At 30.6% G+C, this 21,121-nt stretch overlaps 1 pseudogene; it reads left to right on the forward strand.

Moving 5' to 3' along the window:
* Positions 1 to 21,121, forward strand: part of LOC113376357 — a 222,190-nt pseudogene that overhangs the window by 35,280 nt on the left and 165,789 nt on the right.

Genomic DNA, 21,121 nt, shown 5'->3' on the forward strand with positions numbered 1-21,121 from the left:
AAATACAATCGCCGAAGAATGATCATAGTTTAACCAAAGCTCTTGGCTTTACCTGAAAGCTCATATTTTTTATGATAGTTACTATCATATCAATGCTATCACTCCGATTTGGTCTAACGTTTTGGGACACCCTGTATAGCTGATCAACCGATTTGAAGGATTCGAAAAAATATAATTAGTAAAATTAAAATGTTGGGTCCAGTTTTTACTAATGGATATAATACCCTAGTCGCTGCTATAAGTTTGCTAAATAAATCATTACTATTGAAAGAATTCTGATACAAATCTATAATACATAGAAAGGACAAGCATTGGGTTGCTTTTAGGGAATGCAATACCGGTATACCGGTATACCGAATTACCGGTAAACCGCCAGATTTTTTGGCGGTATTTTTACCGGTATTTACTCCAAAAATACCGATATTTTCGGTATATTTACGTAAGCGCTATTTGATATATAATACACAAAAGTTTAAATTTTTTGGAACAAATTTATCTTTAAATTCCATAATCGCCTAAACAGCTATATCTTCAAGTGATTCTATAGGATAAACAAATGTCAAATATTATCTTAACTCGTCATTAAACTGAATATTTATTGTTTTACTAAGCGCTTCATATCGTGTTACAATAAATAGAATTGGACTGATAGATAATGATGTTTGTTTCATCTTATGTCAAATGTAATGGTTTTTTAAATGACATTTGCGCTAAAATATTTTATTCATTTTTTTCTAACTTTATACATAATAATTATGATAATTACTAAATATTTTTACATCTTATCACAATTATAAAATATTATCTTTCGAAAATGTTTCGAAGTTTGAAAATACTATACAACCATCGCATTGTTTTAAATAACAATACTCAACAATTATAGTAACTTATTTATCTTGACAAAGTATCCGATCTTAAATTAGTGTAGAAAATTATTTTTTTAAAATATTGGAGATTATGCTAATTTAACACTTCGGATACACGATACAGACAATACAGTTTATTATAATAATGTAATATGATCTTTTATGAGTTTTTGGTCTTTCCTATTCATAAGTTTGTTTTTGGTGAAAAGTACTCAATATACTCGTTAGTGATAATAAATTAAATTGGATATAATTTTGTTAAATTATTATTTAAAAAAATAAACTTATTGTTTTATTTTATTGTTTTTATTGTTTAGTTGAATATAGTTGTAGTTATACATTTTTTTTTATTTGTACTAATAATTTTCAGTTTTGTTTACGTTTGTTTAAGATAATAAAAATACCGGTAATTTACCGGTATTCCGGTTTTAAAATGAAAAATTACCGAAATACCGGTATTGAAATTTTTCATCGGTATTGCATTCCCTATATAGTTAAGATGCATCATGTTCTGATTTATGTACACAAAATTATATATACTATATCTACTATGAGTTTGAGTGGCCGTATTCTACATAAATTAAGTAATGAAATTTTTAATATTTTGGCAATCATGTACCAAAATTGAACCCCCCTCCCAGCAAGAATAATGAAAAAGCGGCATTAAACGTTTTCCTTGCTGTCGGTATGAAGGCGTCAGAGTAGGTATCGTCGGTTTCCGCGTGTATGCCATTAGCATATACTAGTGCTATCACGCAATTCACGAAAAACTGGCCTCCTGAGTCTAATAATTCAGAGTTACGAGAAGCCACATAATTATTCTTCGCCTTCGCACCGCGCGGGACCTCCGATACCGGGCCGCGAACGTAACATGTTCGCAATTGAATAAATTTGCATCAGAATTTTCACATTCAAGACATAAAGTTACATAAAGTACCTACACTGCATACTTGTGCTTAAACAAAACTCCTATTTGAGCAGCAATAGTAGTCAAATAAAATTAGTTTCTCAATTGAATTTGATACCTACGCAGTTCATACCTACATTTCAAAACATTGACTGTTTATTAACTTTCCGAAGACAAGCTTACGTTTTTATAAAATAAATCCGATTCGTTAATTTTATGAATCGAATGATGTATCTCGATGAGGGACTATCGTTTCTCACCTTTGTGCAATGATCAGCCGAGACGTTTCTTAGTAATAAAGAGAAAAGTGAAAAATTTTCGTCCATGTTTCAGCTTTTACATACTTTTTCTAAGTATGGTCGTAATTTAAAACAATATTTTTAGAACTATTATAAATACATTTTGGTATGTAACTAATGAGGCATAGCGATTCGTAACGACCTATATAATATATAAAGCAGAATACATATTTTGATATATTAAGGCATTCAAGAAACTGATTAATTTCTTGCATATTTTTGTATAATCAAAATTTTGAAAACAACAGAACTCTTACAATAATGTCATCACCATAACATTAGTAAATTGTTTTTATATCACAAACATTATATAGTACGATATAAAATTCGATATTATTGACTTTTAATACAGTGCTGATTTTTTAGTGTTAGGCGCTAATACGTTTTTATTACTTTTATAGTATTCAAAATAATGAATAAAAACATTTCCCTCTCGCAACCGTCGAACTTTCTCTAAAATTTAAAACCGTTTTGAACTCAACATCCACCGTCGCTCAAAAAATGAAAATTGCGTAATATTTTATTCGTGATTTTTTGTAGACTTTTTTATGACGCGGTCGTGTGCGCTGCAAAATATTCAAATATTATAAGGAAAACTTTGATATAAAAAATCTCGAGCGCTCCCGTATATACAAACAACTCGTAATGACATACGAAACACAGCATAGTTTCACATATTTCCTAGCTTCAAATTGAGTTTGCGGTGCTCTAGTATTCATAGTCGCGGCAGATTGGATTACTGCAATCTTCTTAATGATACAGGCAAATGTGGGCGAAAGCAAACGCGAAAGCGAGCGGCGGCAAAAGCGGTGGCGGCGGCGAGAGCGGTAACGTAAAAATTTATAAATCGCTCACTTATATTTGACATTAAATGAAGCAATTCATCATTTCAAAATTATTAAGCGTTAACCCTTTGCTCTCGAATTAAATTTGGAGATGTATATCGTTCTACTCGAAATTAATTTCTGTCGACAGAGCAGCAAAAATGCAAACACACATGTTTTGTATGTGCTTAAGATGGGTCAAACCAAGATTCAATACGTATTGCATTCTAATAAATACATTGTTTTTTATAATGGATGAATACCCAAAAACTTTTCATTATAAGAATGAGTAGAACTGCCTTGAAGCAGATCTGTGTGAAAAAATTCCTGTGTGGAATAATTGTGTGACAGAATTTTTATTTCCATTTCCGCAGTGTCCAAAATAGGCCATTTTCAATTGAAAATATATTTTCTTTCTTAATTTTCATGAAAATTTTGACATCGGCACTGCACTATGTCTTGTTGGGTTCGAACCCATGACCTCGTCCACATGTGAGCTTAACTATTATACACTATGGAACATCCATTTATATAATATATATATATATATATATATATATATATAATATATATATATATATATATATATATATATATATATATATATATACGTTTAAATATGAAATAAAGAAAGGATTTCTTCTTTACCGAGTATTGTTTTTATCATTAACATCCCAAAGCGTTTCTTATTTTTCATATACATTGAATATTTTTACTACGGGATAAATTCGTGAAAATATTTTTCCAAGAGTTCTGCATTGAAGCAAATTATCTTGCCAACATTAATCCGTAATTGTGCAAAAATATTTTTCATAGAAACGCACATTTATCATGAAGTTTGTATGCATCCCGAGTTTTACAGAACGCTTGTTTGTATAATTTATTATGGAAAAATGAACTAGCTATAATAGAATCGCATTATCTTCTTCCTTCAACAATATTTTTCATAAAAACCGCACATTGATCTGCATTCCTCCTGCTGTTTATGCCTTTCATAAAACGCTTGTTTATACAATCCATTATTCGAGTCCCAGTCCAACTATTGCAATGAGTTTTGAGCGAGCTACTCGCAGTTCGAAACGGTTTTTGCAGGCTGCAGCTTTTGAGCAAAACGGGGGCATTACCGCGATAAATAAAGTGACGGCGAATATTTTTTATCAGCGGCAGCAAAAACGAGCTCGGAGGGTGAAATATTAAATCAGAATTATTTGTTTCGTTGTTTTTTCGCACCGAGAACGTTATTTATGAACAGCGCGGTGCGACGGCTTGCGTTTGCGTGGCGATGCTGAATAACGATTAATGGTCTCACTTTCACTCGGCTCACACAAAAGCGCACACACTTTTGCAAACAGTTAATTGCGTTTTATGATAATGTTTTTTTTCGACGAAATTTACGTTAATCAGGTCCTATAGTATGCATGTACCTTTAGGTAATTATTTTTTACCGCGGCTTCCAGTTTCTTTAGAGTTAAGTGGATTCTGAAAGGATGATCGAATTTGTATGGCTGATACTTTTTTCAAACAAATCCATTAAAGGTTTAATGATGTTATGGTCAGAGAATTAATTATATATTATGAGTATGGCTGTAAATCATTCGATATTTTTAGAAATAAAATTATTTTATTTTATTTGTATATAGATTTTTTATTTTTATACGGATGTCAATTTTTTTTATAAATTGTGTGACGATTTTTTTAAAATAATATGATTTTTTGTTGAACAAACATATAAAATTTATAAATTATAGGTAGTGTAGTGCAGGGTTAGAGGTAAAAGGGTCTATCATAATTATATCAAAAACAAGCAAAATGTAGATGTTTTCAAAGATATTATTTTAAAGCAGAAGGCAAAAGATGTGTAACTAGCCGTGACCTTAATTCTCACGACGTCTCTATCTGGAGATCAACGGATATTTATCAATATTCATACGAAAAGTTTTTTTTCATTTTGTGTTCTTTTATTTAGTTTATGATACTTAACTATTTTTTTCTAGTTTACGTATTGTTATATGTAAGTTAGATTCGATTTTTTATATATAACCTCTATAAAAGCTCACGTGTGGTACAAACATTTAAAAATAGTGAATAAAAAAGTAAATTAAGTTAAAAAAAAGCAATTTCACATGACATAATTGAAATTAATAGTTATTCGACCTTTGGTGAATAATATTTCTTTGAATTACAAAATCAAGGTTATATACAATAAAAACTTAGTAAAAATGTGCCCTATAAATTTTGTATTTCACTTTATTTTAATAATGTCGTTCTTTCAAATGTGGAGAAAAAGACATTGTATCTGTTTGCCTCCTGGCTATCCCTTTTTACCCCGCTCATGGGGCAAAAAGAGACAGATGACAATTTTCAGAAAAATTGCAAAAAAAATATTTCTATAATTGAGAGATAACTGAAAATTTTCCTGAATATAGTTTGATAATTGTTTGTTTGATTGATGTTATGTGTTGTCATATAGTTCATTTAGTTTAGACAGACAGTATAATCAATAAAAATTTAAATAGACCTTTGTGTCCTGCCCTATCTTACTCTAAATACAAACTTGATTAAGGAATTAACTTATATTGTTATTTTATATAAAATAACTAATTTTTATCTATTGAACTTTACCTTTGATTCGTTTTATTTTTATCTTCAAATACTACTACCACGATGAATATTTTTAAATTGAAATTCAGTTAAAATTATATAGTGAACGATTATACAAATTCTTTGTCTATTATGCAAATTTAGACTAGACTGCACATTATTTATCTTAATTTTATGCCCGAATGTGTATTTCTAATTTTTATTAATTTGGTGGGGATTACTATGATTTATTAATTATTTGGCGGACTATTAATTATTTATATAGTATCCTGTTACTATAAAAAATTGAATAAAAACAACTATTACTTTTTCGATACATAATAATGTAATACATAAGCTCTTCTCTCAATTTTTTTGCTGGACTCTCGTGACTTATAACAATATAATAAAATATAGGTATTTATATGCACACATCCTTCCTTGAAGAAGCTCGGGTTAAACACGAAAAGCACTGGTTTAACCTTGACCACAATTATTTGCTCAGTTAATCCTAGCTAATATTCATCAAAATTTTTGTTTGTTTATTCAATTTTATATCATTTATAACTTTAAGGAGAGGATTACATCACATTTGCAGGTTTAAAATATAAACTAACACTCTCCCTTTAAAACATAAATATTTGAAATTTTTACCCATCAATCCCAATCAATGAAGTCACTATCAAATTAGCCGTGTGCCATCATTGTATAGGTGTACATTCCAAATAGCACAGTACGATAACTGAAATTCTATACCGTTCGTCCTCGGCAACCTATCCCCAAGCCCATTCCTCCTATCCCCCTAACCAACCCATCCATTCTGCCCCCATATCGCATTGCAAGCGATTCGTCTGGATGCCGTGGCTGTGAGCGAAGCTAATAATAGTTATCCCATGAATGTTTCAGTGGTGAATCAAAGGTACGACCCGGAAGTGCAGAATCCAGGGGCGTTCTTGGGAAACAACGTCCTGATCAGGTGCACGGTGCCCCCTTTCGTTCGGGAGCACGTCACTGTCACATCGTGGCTGCAGGAGCCGTCGTTCAACATCTACCCGTCCACGGTCAGCGGTAAGTGATACGACGTGTATGCTACTTTTCTGCTCTACTCTAGGATTTGATGTAAATGATTTATAGATGAATGACAGTCGGATTTTATATAAGAACTTTTAGTAGACGAATGAATATTTTTATCATGGATAAATGGGTACAAATATTTGGCGACACGTGTTTCAATTGAGTTGTCGAAAAAACTAACTATTACCTTAACTTTCTGTAGGGTAAGTTACAGTAATCGTCCAAAATTCGAGAATGAATAATTTTGCATATTTTTACGTTCCAAAGGTTTTTGAAGATTATAGTATGCCTTAGAAAAAATTGATGTATGTGTGTATGTGTATGCATGTATGTATGTATGTATATGCATGTATGTATGTATGTGTAGATACAATTTTTCGTCGACGATTTCGAGAATACTGATCTACCAATTTTAATAATTAACTAGCCGTAAGTGGAATTCTGTCTTAAGGCAATTAAGGCATCGTGCCTTAAGGCAAATTGCTGGAACTTTCCGTACCAATTTTTTTTTTAAAGCGATTAACATTTTTGAAAAAAATTTAGAAACAAAAAAAAATTGTTTGAAAAAAAAAGTTTGCTTTATTTTGGCATATTTTGGAAATTCTGAATTTTTTTTCAAAGCAATCGTACTTCTTTAACTTCATAGAGACGAAATGTCAAAGCGCGTAAACGCCGCGTCGCCATCTAACGGATAAACATTGGTACGGAACCAATAGGAATGTAAACAAAATTTATACTTATTGTTAAAATCTCTATAAAATATCTGATAATTTGATGTGCATACGTCTAATGATCATTTTTGACCGCCAAATGGCTTTTTGTTTTACTTTTTTTATTAGATCTCCGAAACCGCTAGACCTGCCTTCATGAAAATTTGATCAATTCTTCATCTTGTCAATACAAGTAAAATGTTTCTTGAATTATTAGAATCGGACGCTCCGTTCTCTTAAAAACTGAGTTACCATTTTTGGCACTTTTTGCCCCGTATCTTCGGAGCGGCTAGACCTGCCTTTGCCAAAAACTAATTAGCACTAAATTATAGTAATCGCGAAAAATAGAAAATAAAAACTTTTGCATATCTTCATATTTCAAAGCTTTCTGAACATTTTGGCATATCTTAGAAAAAATGGAATTATGTATGTGCGTGTGTGTATATGCGGATACAATTTTTGTTGATGATTTCGAAAACATTTATCAACCGACTTGAATAATTCAAAGAACATTCGATTCTTACTGATTAGGAGACGTGCTAATCAGTTTTTGCCATAGACAGGTCCAGCCGTTTCGAAGATAGGTGAAAATAGTGCCAAAAATGGTAATTCAGTTCTTGAGAGAATCTATGTAATCGGAGCGTTCGATTACATTAGTTCAAAAAAACATTTTAGATTTATTAAAATTTAGATAAATAATTGGACACACTCATTTTTTCTGAGGTATGCCAAAATGTTCAGAAATCTCTGAAACGTGAAGATATGCAAAAATTTTTACTTCCGATTTTTGGACAATTACAATAACTTACCCTGCTGAAGGTTAAAATTGTTAGTTAAATTAGCTTCCCGTAGGGTAAGTTATAGTAATGGGCCAAAACTCGAAAATAAAAATTTATGCATATCTTCACGTTTCACAGGTTTCTGAACATTTTGGCTTACTTCAGGAGAAATGGATTTCTGTATGTGATTGTGTGTGTATGTATAGAGACAATTTTTCGTGGGCAATTCATCATTCGATTCGCAATGATGAAGAGAAGTGGTGAGTAGACTTTAGCGAAGGCAGGTCCAGCCGTTTCGAAGATACGGAGATAAATATGAAAAAGAGGGAGTTTTTGAGAGAACTAAGCATCAGATTGGAATGATTAAAAAAACTTTCTGTTTGTGTTGACAGAACGATTGGTTTTGGGTAAAGGAATTTTTTTTTAATATTTAAAAAAAAATTTAATATCAAAAAATAATTTGGATTTTAATTCTAATTCTAGCTAAAGTTCTAAACAAATAATTATAATAATCTATTTGAAAATGTTTAGTGATTCCAACAATAATTATTAATTCTATTCATGTGGTTTATTGATGATAAAATATCAATCAAACAAATATTTTAATGTGATATTAATCACAACATTATGTATATATCATTTTGATTCAATTTATAAAGTATTAAATTTATTTGACCGTATCATTTGAAATCACTCGACTGCAGTTAGATTAATCATTACTCACTTCAACTAATTGAATGCAAAACCAATTTCACAATAACGAACCCATAATTATTTACAATCAAAGAGGAATAAATGTTGTTGAAATGCAGAATAATATTCAATTAAGATTTCATTTAACATGGGGTAAATTAATGAGATTATGCAATTTAGATCTTAATCAACTATGTGCGGTAAATTAACACAGATTTAGTTATTTTTGTGCTAATATTCGAATATATTTTATGATTTTGGTTTTTGGGTCAAAATCCCTGAAAAAGCCGATCACATGATTAATGGACGCTCCCTAAGTTTTATAGTTAAAAATCGCCGAAAATCCGAAAGTGAGTCTGATCACAAGTACTAATGTTTTTTTTCGGTATTTTTGGTTGTATTTACCGTCTTTAATGTAATTGCCAATTTTTAGAATGAATATATTATATAGTAAAATTTCACTTTCGTAGTAAAACTTACAATAATAACTTTATCATGCTGACAATAAAAAGCATTATCCGAAACACATAATTAAATTCGTCGTCCAAGTTGATCAGTGGATCTATGATAACTTAATTCCATTGTAAGTAAACCTAATTATCTCGACTCCGGTCTCAATTTCAAAGGTGTTTCTCAATGTGCGCGTAACACAAAACAATGATTTAAAATCTGTTGCTGAACTACTTGAGACAGTTCATAATTAGTTCCAGCCCTTCTTATATATCAACTTGTCTCTATATTAATGAGCTGCTCGTTGCCATTGGGGGGTGCTCGAGGGTAAATTTATCTTATTTAGGCGACAGAATCAAGGACAAATTTTTAAATTAACCCTTGTTTTCATTTCAAACAACTTTTTAACTTCTCGTTGGGTAAGTTACAGTAATCGCAAAAAATCAAAGATGAAAATTATTATATATTTTTACATTTTAGAGGTTTTTGAACATTTGGCATATCTTAGTAAAAATAGATGTATGTGTGTGTATATATGTGCGGATACAAATTTTTGTCAACGAGTTCGGGAACACGGATCAATTGGTTTAAATATTAAAAAAACATTGGATTCGTTTCAATGTGGGGACGTGCTGATCAGTTTTTGGACAAGGCAGGTCCAGCCGTTACGGAGATACGGGACAACAGTAGTTACTCAGTTTTTGAGAGACGAAAACAAAACGAAATACTGAATCAATTTTTGGAAATTCAGGACCAGCGGTTTCTGCTATCAAATGAGCATGAGACAAATGCACATCAAATTATCAGATAATTTATAGAAATTTTAATAATAAATACAAATTTTGTTTTGACTTTTTCGAATCAATGTTTAACCGATAAAATGCGGCGCGGCGCTTCGATATTTGTAAAAGTTTTAAAATTTCAAAAAATCTTAGAGTATAAAAAAAATTGAGTAACAACATTAATATTAGGACGACCACTGAGCGGCCTGATACGCCATTTTTTTATTAATCAAAAAATTACTAGATGTTATATTTTATAGACAGTTGTGATTACTCAATGAAATGAAAAAAATGTCATGAAACCTGTTGAATTTCTATATTTGACTCAATACGAGTCATATAATAGATTTAGAAACTTGTATATCTATATTTGTGAGATTATAGTACCAAATGGTAGAACCATAAATAGAATCTGTTCTGACCGCAGATGGCAAATAGTAGTTTTCCAGTTTAAACTCAGTACCATTTCATGTGGATTTCAATTCAAGTTTAATAAATATATTTATCTAATAGTTTTATATAAAAATTAGGAGCTACAACAATTTACTCCATATACTACACTGTAATAGTGGATTATTTATAATCGAATTAGAGACTATTTTTTATATATGGCCTTTTTGTATGTGTAGTTTTGTACGAATTTGTCGTGTAATTCTCTGCAACATCTGCGTACAATCTATTCTGTCCTCAGATACGAAATAATGAATTTTGGTTTTCAGTTTTAAAGCTGTACCATCTGTGTGCGGTTCCAAAGTCTAATTTGCTTAATGGTCTTGTTAAAAAAATATTTAATAAAATAATTTCTCTTAATTCAAAATTTTCAAAGTTTGTGAAGGAAAGGGCATTGTATGACCACTCGACATCATACAAATTATATGTCAAAATATAAGTAAGCAAATTAATAAATTGTAATTAAAACACTTGAGGAACGTAAATATCGGATATTACATCCGACTGTCAGTAAAATTGTCACATTTAAAATATTGAGCACTCACTCATATGGTAGTAACTAGGGAATGCAATACCGACATAAAATTTCAATACCAGTATTTCGGTAATTTCTCATTTTAAAACTGGTAATACCGGTAAAATATCGGTATTTTTATCTATCATCTTAAATGAATGTAAACAAAATTGAAAATTACTTGTACAAATAACCGGTATTTCGGTATACCGGTATACGGTTATTGCATTTCATAGTAGTAAACGTGGTTGTGCGAATTCTAGATTCTATTTAACAATTTCATTCATCTATCACGAGTTCTAGAAAGTTGCTCTAAGTCACGATGTCATACTTCGACAGTTGATGTTCTGTATAAGAGTTGTGTGTATAAGAGTCGTGTGGTTATATTTGTTGAAATCCATTTCCAGCATGTATCGTCCGTGTATGTGTGTGTCTGTAATCCTGTGTAACGGCTGAATATAATCTGTTCTGTCCTCAGATGGCAAATACCACATGCTTCCAAGTGGCGAGCTTATGGTGATTAACGTGACACGTATGGACGCGCAGCGAACTTATCGCTGCCGCACTCATCACCGTCTGACCCACGAGGCGGCCGTCAGCCCCAACGTCGGGCGGATACTGCTCACAGGTGAATTATTCATAATTATTGATTTATAAAATATATTATATCTTTTGTTCATTATTCTGATGTTAATTAATGGTGAATATTAATTTGTTCATCTCACACACACATTTATATATAGATCATTTTGATCAGTCATACCACCATGACTAGTGAAATTACTATCAGGTGATATTTTTTTAATAAAAACCACTCCCATCTAAATTTCTTATTGAAATTATTTATGTAGAACGAATTTTATATAAAATTAAAAGAAAAACAATTCGGACCTACAAACTTTGAAACTTTGTTATTATATATGATTTTGATCTGGCCCCCCAATTCCCAATTAAAAAACTTGGTAATAAAACATTACAAATTTATTGAATCCATACATTTTGATCTATATCAAGACCATCTTTCAATATAGCAATCTATTACAAAATTAGGTACAATTAAATTATAAAATTTGGATGTGATATTTATTATAAGATTTTATGGAACTACCTACTTACAGAAATATATTTGCAAAACTATCATTGTCATTAAACTAATAATACAGTCCAAACAATAATTAATTGAAACATTGATATGAAAATTAATACTTCATATATGTAACATAGTGGTTGAACTCTTTTGCTAGTGGTAACATGTTGGTTGAACAGAATTTCAATGTTCAATTAATAAGATAAATTACTATTGTTAAATTTTGGAAACGATAAGGAGAGTCTTTAACAAATGTTTATGAAAAAGTTATGGTATTAAAACAAAATTGATTTTCTTTCATTCAGTTTTTATCAAAATTTAAAATATAGTAGAGGAATATTTTAGTGTAGACACAGAGAATTGTTGTCATATATGGCTTTATTGTATTATTCAGGAGAAGCGTCTTTAAAACGTATTTGCCTTCAAATTTAATATTATGGGGTTATCAAAATGTATTTCGTGTTTGAGATCATTGATGAGTTCGGTCAGCATTGTTTTGTTATGTTTTTTGAGTTATTTTTGTGTTGTGATGGTCATTTGTGTCAATTGACTCAGATAGTCAATATATATTTTTCCACACATTTTAACTTATATAGAAGATTATTTAATTTTTTGGGAACAATTAAGATTCACAAACACTTGGTAAAATTTTTCACTTAGTTTTCACACTTTAAAAACACATAATTTTACTTGTTGAATTTATTTTATTTTATTTCAGTTTAACTGCTATGTTATTCAAAATTATGAAGTTTTGCTTTTCAGTTCGATTTTCCGAATATTGCTTGGGCTGTTTTATTATTCGTTTAGTGTTAGTGATTATTTTTTCAGTATATTTCTGTAAGTAGTAACATCACATTTAAATTTTCTAGGGTTTTTTTATTGTTACATTATCAATAAATTTGTAATTTTTAATTACCAAGTTTTTTAATTGGTATTATGCCAGATTAAAATTATATATAATAACATTCCAAAGTTTTTAGGTCTAAATTGTTTTTCTCTTCGTTTTATATAAAATTAGTTTTATAAATAATTTCAACAAGAAATTTAAACAAGAGCGGTTTTTATTAAAATAAATATCACCTAATTATAATATCACTAGTCGTATCATGAAAATTTTATTTAAGTATTTCGGTATTGGTTCTAGAACCGGTTTTAAATGTACACTCTCAGTCTTGACGTTTTTAGAAATTTGAGGTACAGTTTTTGTATTAAATTGGACCTATAATACCCTTAAAAATCGATAAAATCCGTCGACAGATATTTAAAAATTAGAAACCAATCCTTAAATTTCATCTGGTTTTGGTTCGAGAGCCGATTCTCAAAATTTGATACACGGTTTTTGTTCTAAACTGATACTGCAATAGACTTAAAAGGCTGTATATAGTCGGAATAGTTTTTATCAATAGTACAAAATTCAACTTTTACCTTACTAGTCCTAGTTCACATGAATGTCTCATCTTGTGCATTTCTCCCGACGCGACGTACTTCGAAACGAAGTTACTGCTTAATTGAGCAATCCTCTAATACTAATTCGACGTTAACTTTGCTTGGGACACCAAACATCCGACGTTTGAATAATATAGGAGTTTCGCCGCCGCTTCATCTGGCTGGCATACAGTTATACTGCGTTCTTCAATTGAAATGAACAGTGGTCACAGTACAGAGGTGGTCACCATGGTCATGGTGGTCACAGTGGTTACGGACTTTTAGTTTGCTCGACAGAGTTTGCTTCCTACCTTTACAAACATCTATGAGATGGCTAGAGATGTGGTAAATCTATATTTTGCATATGCAGCACTGGAAATTGTATTTAATTATTTATTTATTCATACCATCAGTATTAATACTAAAACAAAGCTTATACCACTTTGTGAACAACTTTTTTATATACTATAAAGTGTGTTGGAAATTATGAATATTTTTATTACAAATTTAAGAATTTTATCAAAATATTTGATCCGCTAGTATGTCGTAATCTATGTTCCGTTGGTGTGAGTGCCTGCAATTAAGAAAAGTTTCTTCGAAAAAATTATCGATTTTTAATTAGTCGAATTTATTTGCAAAATAATTCACAAAATCGACATCTAAAAATTCTCAGAACTGTTAATTATTGAAAGTGCATCGTATATATATACATACGTGTACCCGTATTATAGAAAGCACACAACATCTACCAGGCGTCTCCACCGTAAAATTAAAATAAAATATTAGTTTTAGATGAAAATAAAATTTATCTTCTTTTATATTCTTTATATTTATCTTTATTATTTATATGTATATTTTTTATCCATTATCCATATCAACTTTATTTCTTAATCAATAGAATGTCCGAATACAAATGTCTGATGTTTCGGTTCGTTCGATGCTTTTGTGTACCTCGATGCAAACAGTAGCGTGGACATGTGTGTCCGCGTCAAATACAACATATGTGTATATTCGAATATCCAATATGAGCACTCTGTTCGTTTCGCATAACTCTTTGATCTGGGCATGTTCTGTAATTGAAACAGCCAGTCAAACTGCATGCACTCTGCCTTCGTGCTGATATAGACTGTTTCATCCGATACAATATTGCTCTTGGTGAATGACAATAAAAATTCATAATTTGTACTACTTTAAATGTAGGTTATTAGCTTTTTATAAAGTAAGTTGATAAAATCGTGAAAAATCAAGAATTACAATTTTTAACGCTATAACAACCATTTGAAAAATAAATTGCACAATCATATAGCTTTTGCGCCCTGAATTCAAATACTAAATTAATAATAATATGAAATAATTTTCAAACTAAATATGTGTAGTTAATGCAAAATTTTTATAAGCGGATTTCATGTATGGATGAGTAAGTTACATAATCATTTACTATTTGATTTAGAGTCCATATATCAATTCTTTATTCTGTTACAATTATATTTATTACGTGTATTATATCTCATACTGGTATTAAATTTCTATATATGATAAGTAATAGGATCTGTTTTGTCGAAGAACTTAGCTTTTAGCCGAGTGAATTATGAAATATGGTTTATGTTTATGGAAACAATGTATGGTCTACTGATAATGCTGGAACATTATATCTTGATATACAATACTTTTTCCTCATTATTTTGAAAACTAGTTGCCGGTTCAATAATGGTGAATGTAAATTGATCCACAGATCCTGTAAAAATGCTATAAATAACAAGAAGAGATTTATGTTACAATGAATTATAGTAATTTTAAAAGAAATGCATAGGCTTTTATGGTACTGTGGAATTGATGGTCACTTATTCATTTAAATAATAAAATTTTAAAGCTTCTGTAACCTTTGGCTTAACTTTTCAAATAATAAAGCATATTTATACAATAGGAGTACGTTTTTCTGACAAAATCTATTGCCCATATTTCACTGAAGATTTACATAGCCTCAATGTTTGTGCATTAAAACGTTTGTATTTTTAACAATAATCTCTTGGAAACGCAAACTGCGTTCGATGAATGTGGTCCTATCACGGCTTAGGATTATATGGCAAATCCATTTACCGTTGTACAAATGGAAAGTCTGTGATGCACATGAACCATGGAGTCACCAATAAACGAGATTGAGCTCAAATATCAACCACGAGAGCTTTGGGGGAAAAATTATTTATATATTGAAAACAGTCGGCTAGGACTTCACTTTCCAAACATATTTAAAACCTTTTGTGACTAGATATTTGTGATGTAGGTCTTGTTTATTATAAGGCTTATATGAACCGTCGTTTAAAAATACCTGTTCCTAAGTTCCAAAAATATTAGGATTCGAAACAATGGTCATTTTTTTTTACTCTAATGTTGTTTATTTTGCAAGTATTGAGATAAAATCTATATTGGTAACGGTGGATCAGTATTTTATATACTGGATTTTTTATTTATTGTCTATGTTTTAATATCGTTTTTTGTTTCGGTCACAAATATTTTCATTACATGCCTCGCTTTTTTTGCTTCGATTTCTCCTGTAAGTATTTTAATATAGTTGATACATTATGGGAATTTATGCTGTGTACTTTTATTTTTTTTCCATTAATGTAATTCATTCTGCATTGACGATTCTATATTTAGGTTCGGTTTGGTATTAGGATTAGGTTATGTGCAATTTTATTAAATAATTTTATTTTAAATTAAATTAACAGGATATTTTAGTTTTATTTATAGATGTTCTTTTTAGCAGTATCTTTAGAACGCTTACACCTGTTTTTGCCATCTTTATACATAAATTACATAATATCTAAAAACGTTTCTATATCGATAACATTCGAAAGATAAAAAAAATCTAAAATATAAAGCTGCTTATGTATAAATTATTGAAGCACTGACAAGAGTCTATAATAATATTTATTCTTACAAGAAAATGAAGATATATAATTTGTTATTTCTATGATTAAGTGCCACGATACTTAAACGTTGTATTGATATTCCTGAAAAATATTGACCTTGATTTTATTTTATTTTGAGCGTTTAATTCTTAAGGCAGACAAATTCAATTGACTGTCTATACTTACACTTAACCCGCACAATGATTAACGTTTTGAGAGATGACAGAGGATTATATTATTTATTTAGGCATCAAATATTGTTTGAGATTATTGGTCTTGTTTTCAGTTGTTCCAAACTTCTGCAACGACTTCGAACCCTGGTCCAGATCTCGTGGGTGAGAAAAAGTTAGACGAAAACACATTTTTTATTAAATTTTAATATTTCCATAAACCAATGAAGTTTTTACACTTCAATACACATAATAATGGCTGTTTGTCGAAAAACTTACTCTTACGACAGAGACTGTTAATAGGGATCACTTCTGCACGTTTTCAATGATTCCTCGGACAATTTATGGATTTTGCTTGCTTTGACCTTTTAGGTAAATTCTAATTCTAATGTGCTTGCTAATTTATCCTTTGAACACTGCATTTGATTATGTGCCTATTTTAGATTTTTGTAAACTTCGAAACATTGACCAGACCTGGACCTCGTGAGTCTCCTTGGCAAAGCCCTAGTTTATTATTATAAAACCTACAATTTAGTTCTTGAGAAGTTAGAGAATGTCCATCGCACTACACTATTCTCAGATTGTCGTCACCATAAATAGCTATATGACTTCTCCTTCTCGTAGTCATCGTAATCACGAGCGTGTGTGCGCCTCTCGGAGTACGTGCGTTCGGTCTCTGCTCCCTGCTGCTCCCTTCTGCTCCTACTGCACGACATTCCGCCGCATAACTTCCATATTTTCACTCAGCAGATATGGCCCCGTTTTCATATAAAATATTGTGCAAAGTGAGCGAATATGAAGCTGCATATTTTAGAAGTTCTCGTTAGGAGAACCGGATATTGCATGTGTTCGCGCAAATCAAAAACATTTTCAACTCATCTTTCTCGCCCGTATAGAGGCAGCTTGAATTTCAAACGTAAACTATTTATATTATTTGTAATATGATACATTTTAATATCTGTTTTAGTATATACTTTAATTCGTAAAAGTAAATTTGTTTAGATAACCCCAATCTCGAATGTGCTGTGTAACGAAAGTTATGAGCAAATAGTGTTGTCTCACAACTTGGGTTAACGTTTAGAAAAAATAGGTTTAGAACCCAATGCGGGTTAAAAGATACTTGATTTCGGATGATATTATTTGTCGATTTACTGAAGAATTACAATTTAGCCAAGTGGCTCTGGTTTACTGTAAACATATATTATTTTTATGCATTAATTTGTATAAGGCTTGAACAAAAAAATTATTTTTTAAAAATGATTGGACAATTTTACATTGCACAGGTGTGCTTTATTATTTTTGAATTTTTTTTTAAATTACTCGAAGACAATAAGAGACTGCTTGTAAGATATATAAAGAAGAAAATGTTGACTATATTGTCTACTGCTAGGAATATGATGAATACTAAGACAAATGCTACAGAAACAATAGGAAAATATTAATAATAGTAATAATAATAATTATAAATAAATAAATAAAGAATAACTGGATAAGGTATGTGGGTATTTTTTGTTTAGTCTGGTGAACTGGCTTTCCAAATTCATTTCATTTCATTTGGGTGGTTGTTGATTATGTTTTTGTTTTTGGAAGAAATTTCTAAAGATATTTACTGAGTTTTTTGTACAATAGGGTGCAAATTATCATCTTCATTTTTGGTATCTTGCAACATGTTTTTTAAAAACCTGGTTTACCAGGGTGGTGCCGAGTCCTTATGGCAAGGCGCCCATATCCTCCGTTTAATTACATAATCAATGTAAGTAAATTGAATTATTCAGTTGTTCAATTTAATTCAAACCTTCAGCTCTAATGTTTCCGTCGAATTCAATCACATTACTCCATTTGCGCGTTGATTTAACTAACCGCACCATCATCCTTCCATCATTTATTAACCCGGGACAAAACCTGACTTCAAAGCGTTTCCTCGAATCCCATAGAAATGTCGAAACTATTCTGGAGTAGTCTAGTAACCGAAGATCAAGGGCACCGCACATGCGGGCTGCTCCTTCTGCTGCTCCTGCCCCTGCTCCTGCCAGAGCCTCTCATGACGTCTCATCCTCGTCTCCCTACAATTTAATCACTGCGAGGGAAAATCGGTGCTCGCGCGTTAAGGGTCACAACACATGGGGGCGTTTCTGCGCTTTTGTATTGTTAATAGTGGTGTACATGTCCATATTTGCTTTAATTCTTCAAACGATATTTTTTCAGATATTTACGAGAAACTGAAAAGTGGCACTATATTAACAGTGTTTGTCTTTAACTATGAAATGTTTCCAGCAATGAATTGGTTTAACTTGCCAAAGTTTTTGGTAAAAAATCCGATTTGCTAAATATATATTTTCTTGACTTTTCAAGTCATTTTGAATCGTTTAATACAAACTTGGAAAAAGTATGTGAACAAAAACGGACAACTAGTTATTAATAATAAGCATATATTAATATTAAGCAATATTAAAGTTTCTTGAATTTATTGTACTAATAAATATATTCAATCATGAATATTGTTCAAACATATATATTTTATATTTTTTTATTATAAGCAAAGTTCGTTTTATACTTCCAGCTTGTTTATATTTCACTTTAACGTGCGTTTTATTATCGTACGTACTTTATGTGCTGAATAATATTTTTAAATGATTTAGTGTCAGAAAGGTTATAATGAGGTCAATTCGATTTTTTTACTTGATTTAAAATGTTCAATGATTTATTGCACTTACATTTTGAAACTTATATTTAGAAATCGTTGTATAAATATTTATTAATATGGTAGGTAACTATGTTCAGTAATACTCACAATTAATTCATAATTATAGAAATGTGTTTTTCTAGTATTTTTTTACAATTAAACTCACAATTAATTAATAATAGTAACAATGTGTTTTTCTAGCATTTGTTATTTCTGTCTTTGCTCCATAAGCGGGGTAAATTGGGACAGAGGGCAAAAATGAACCAATCTCTTACTTTTATTTTAAAAGAATTTTATGAAATAATTGCTTGAATTATCAATCAATGCAAAATATGAATTTTATGGGCACATTTTTTTAAAAGATAACACTGTGCCTAACCTTGAACTGGTATTTCGTCAGAAATTTTCATCATCACAGTTGTAATAACTATTAATTTGATTTATGTCATGTAAAATTGTTTTTTTTTGTATTTACATTTTTATTCACTATTTTTCATTGTTTACGCCTTTGCCAGGGTGAAGGTTCAGTTGGTCCATTTTAGCCCACCCAGGTGTAAGCTTTTATAGAGGTTATATAAAAAAAACTGTTGAATCTTACTTAAAATTAACAATACTTCTTATAAAACAATAAAAAAACGTATACTTCATTTTTTTATTAAGGTTTCGTAAAGTAAACAATACTTTTTATAACAAAAAAAACTTTTGTTTTAGATTTTTAAACATGGCCGTTTATCTTCTGATAGTGATGTGTCTTGATTTGAAGGCGAGGGTTGATTATACATTTTTTCCTCTACTTTTAATTGATATCTTTTTACCAAACTAATAAATAGTATATATATAGAATTATTCAATATTAAAAAAAAAAACAAAATAATCATTTACCTGGTGTACGTTCTAAGTGGTTCATTGTTCCTTATTTTTTATTTACCATTCAAATTACAATCTGTCTTATCAGTGAAACATTTAGTAATTGATATGTCATAATATATAGTTTATTTAGAAAGACTACCCATTGGTAATTTTTTCTAATATGGTACATTGTTCCAAATTACCATTAATTTTTATAATTAAACCGCTGTTCGTGAGCCTATAATATTTTGGGATGTTTGTTCAGAACATGAGTTCTATCCATAGACCTTATAATATGTAATATAAGGTCTATGGCTATAACACTATGCGAGTTTTATTAAAATCGTCTAAAAAAAAATTCGGCCCATTTCTAACAAAAAATAGTTAGCACCTTTACCAAACAGATTACTTTTGAAAAGTGTTGAGGTAAAACGATTCACAATGATTCAAAATGCCGGAAAAAGATGAAAATAGCTGGCGAAATTATAAATCATAGATTGTTAATCAAAGAATTAATTCTAATAAAATTAAATTTGCACTAATTAGAACAGAAGATGCAAAAATATCATCTATTCTATTCGTTTTCCCTAACATTCGCCGACGATTTATCACAAGACGCGTCGCTTTGTTGCCGCAACTGGTTCCCCTTTCCGTCCAGGACGAGGACATTTATTATTTACGAAATATGTCCCACGAGTTGTGTATCACTGTGTTAAGGGTACATCCGTTCGAACACAAAGCCTCTCTCGTGTCCTGAATGCCATTCCAGGGAACTCGACAGCTCGCGCCCGGTTAAAAGTGTCAAATATTTAAATGTATACAGGAGGCCACTTGTATTTAGACCATTACGTATGCACGCCGGTACGCACAAAAACAACAGATTTAGCATATGTGACGATGTACTCTAACACGATGCCGAATACGGTAAACATTAGCCGCTAGAGCTAAATGGGTAACCGAAATTCCTAACAGATAGTAATACCTACCTAATAAAATGACACAACACGAATCAAATTTAAGAGAATCTGGGGTCGATGGCAACGCTATCTTATCTTTATTTTTTGGTAGTA

Source organism: Ctenocephalides felis, unplaced genomic scaffold (genome assembly GCF_003426905.1).
Source record: "Ctenocephalides felis isolate EL2017-DRISC unplaced genomic scaffold, ASM342690v1 CF-g0.4_SCAFFOLD_01886, whole genome shotgun sequence".
NCBI lineage: Eukaryota > Metazoa > Arthropoda > Insecta > Siphonaptera > Pulicidae > Ctenocephalides > Ctenocephalides felis.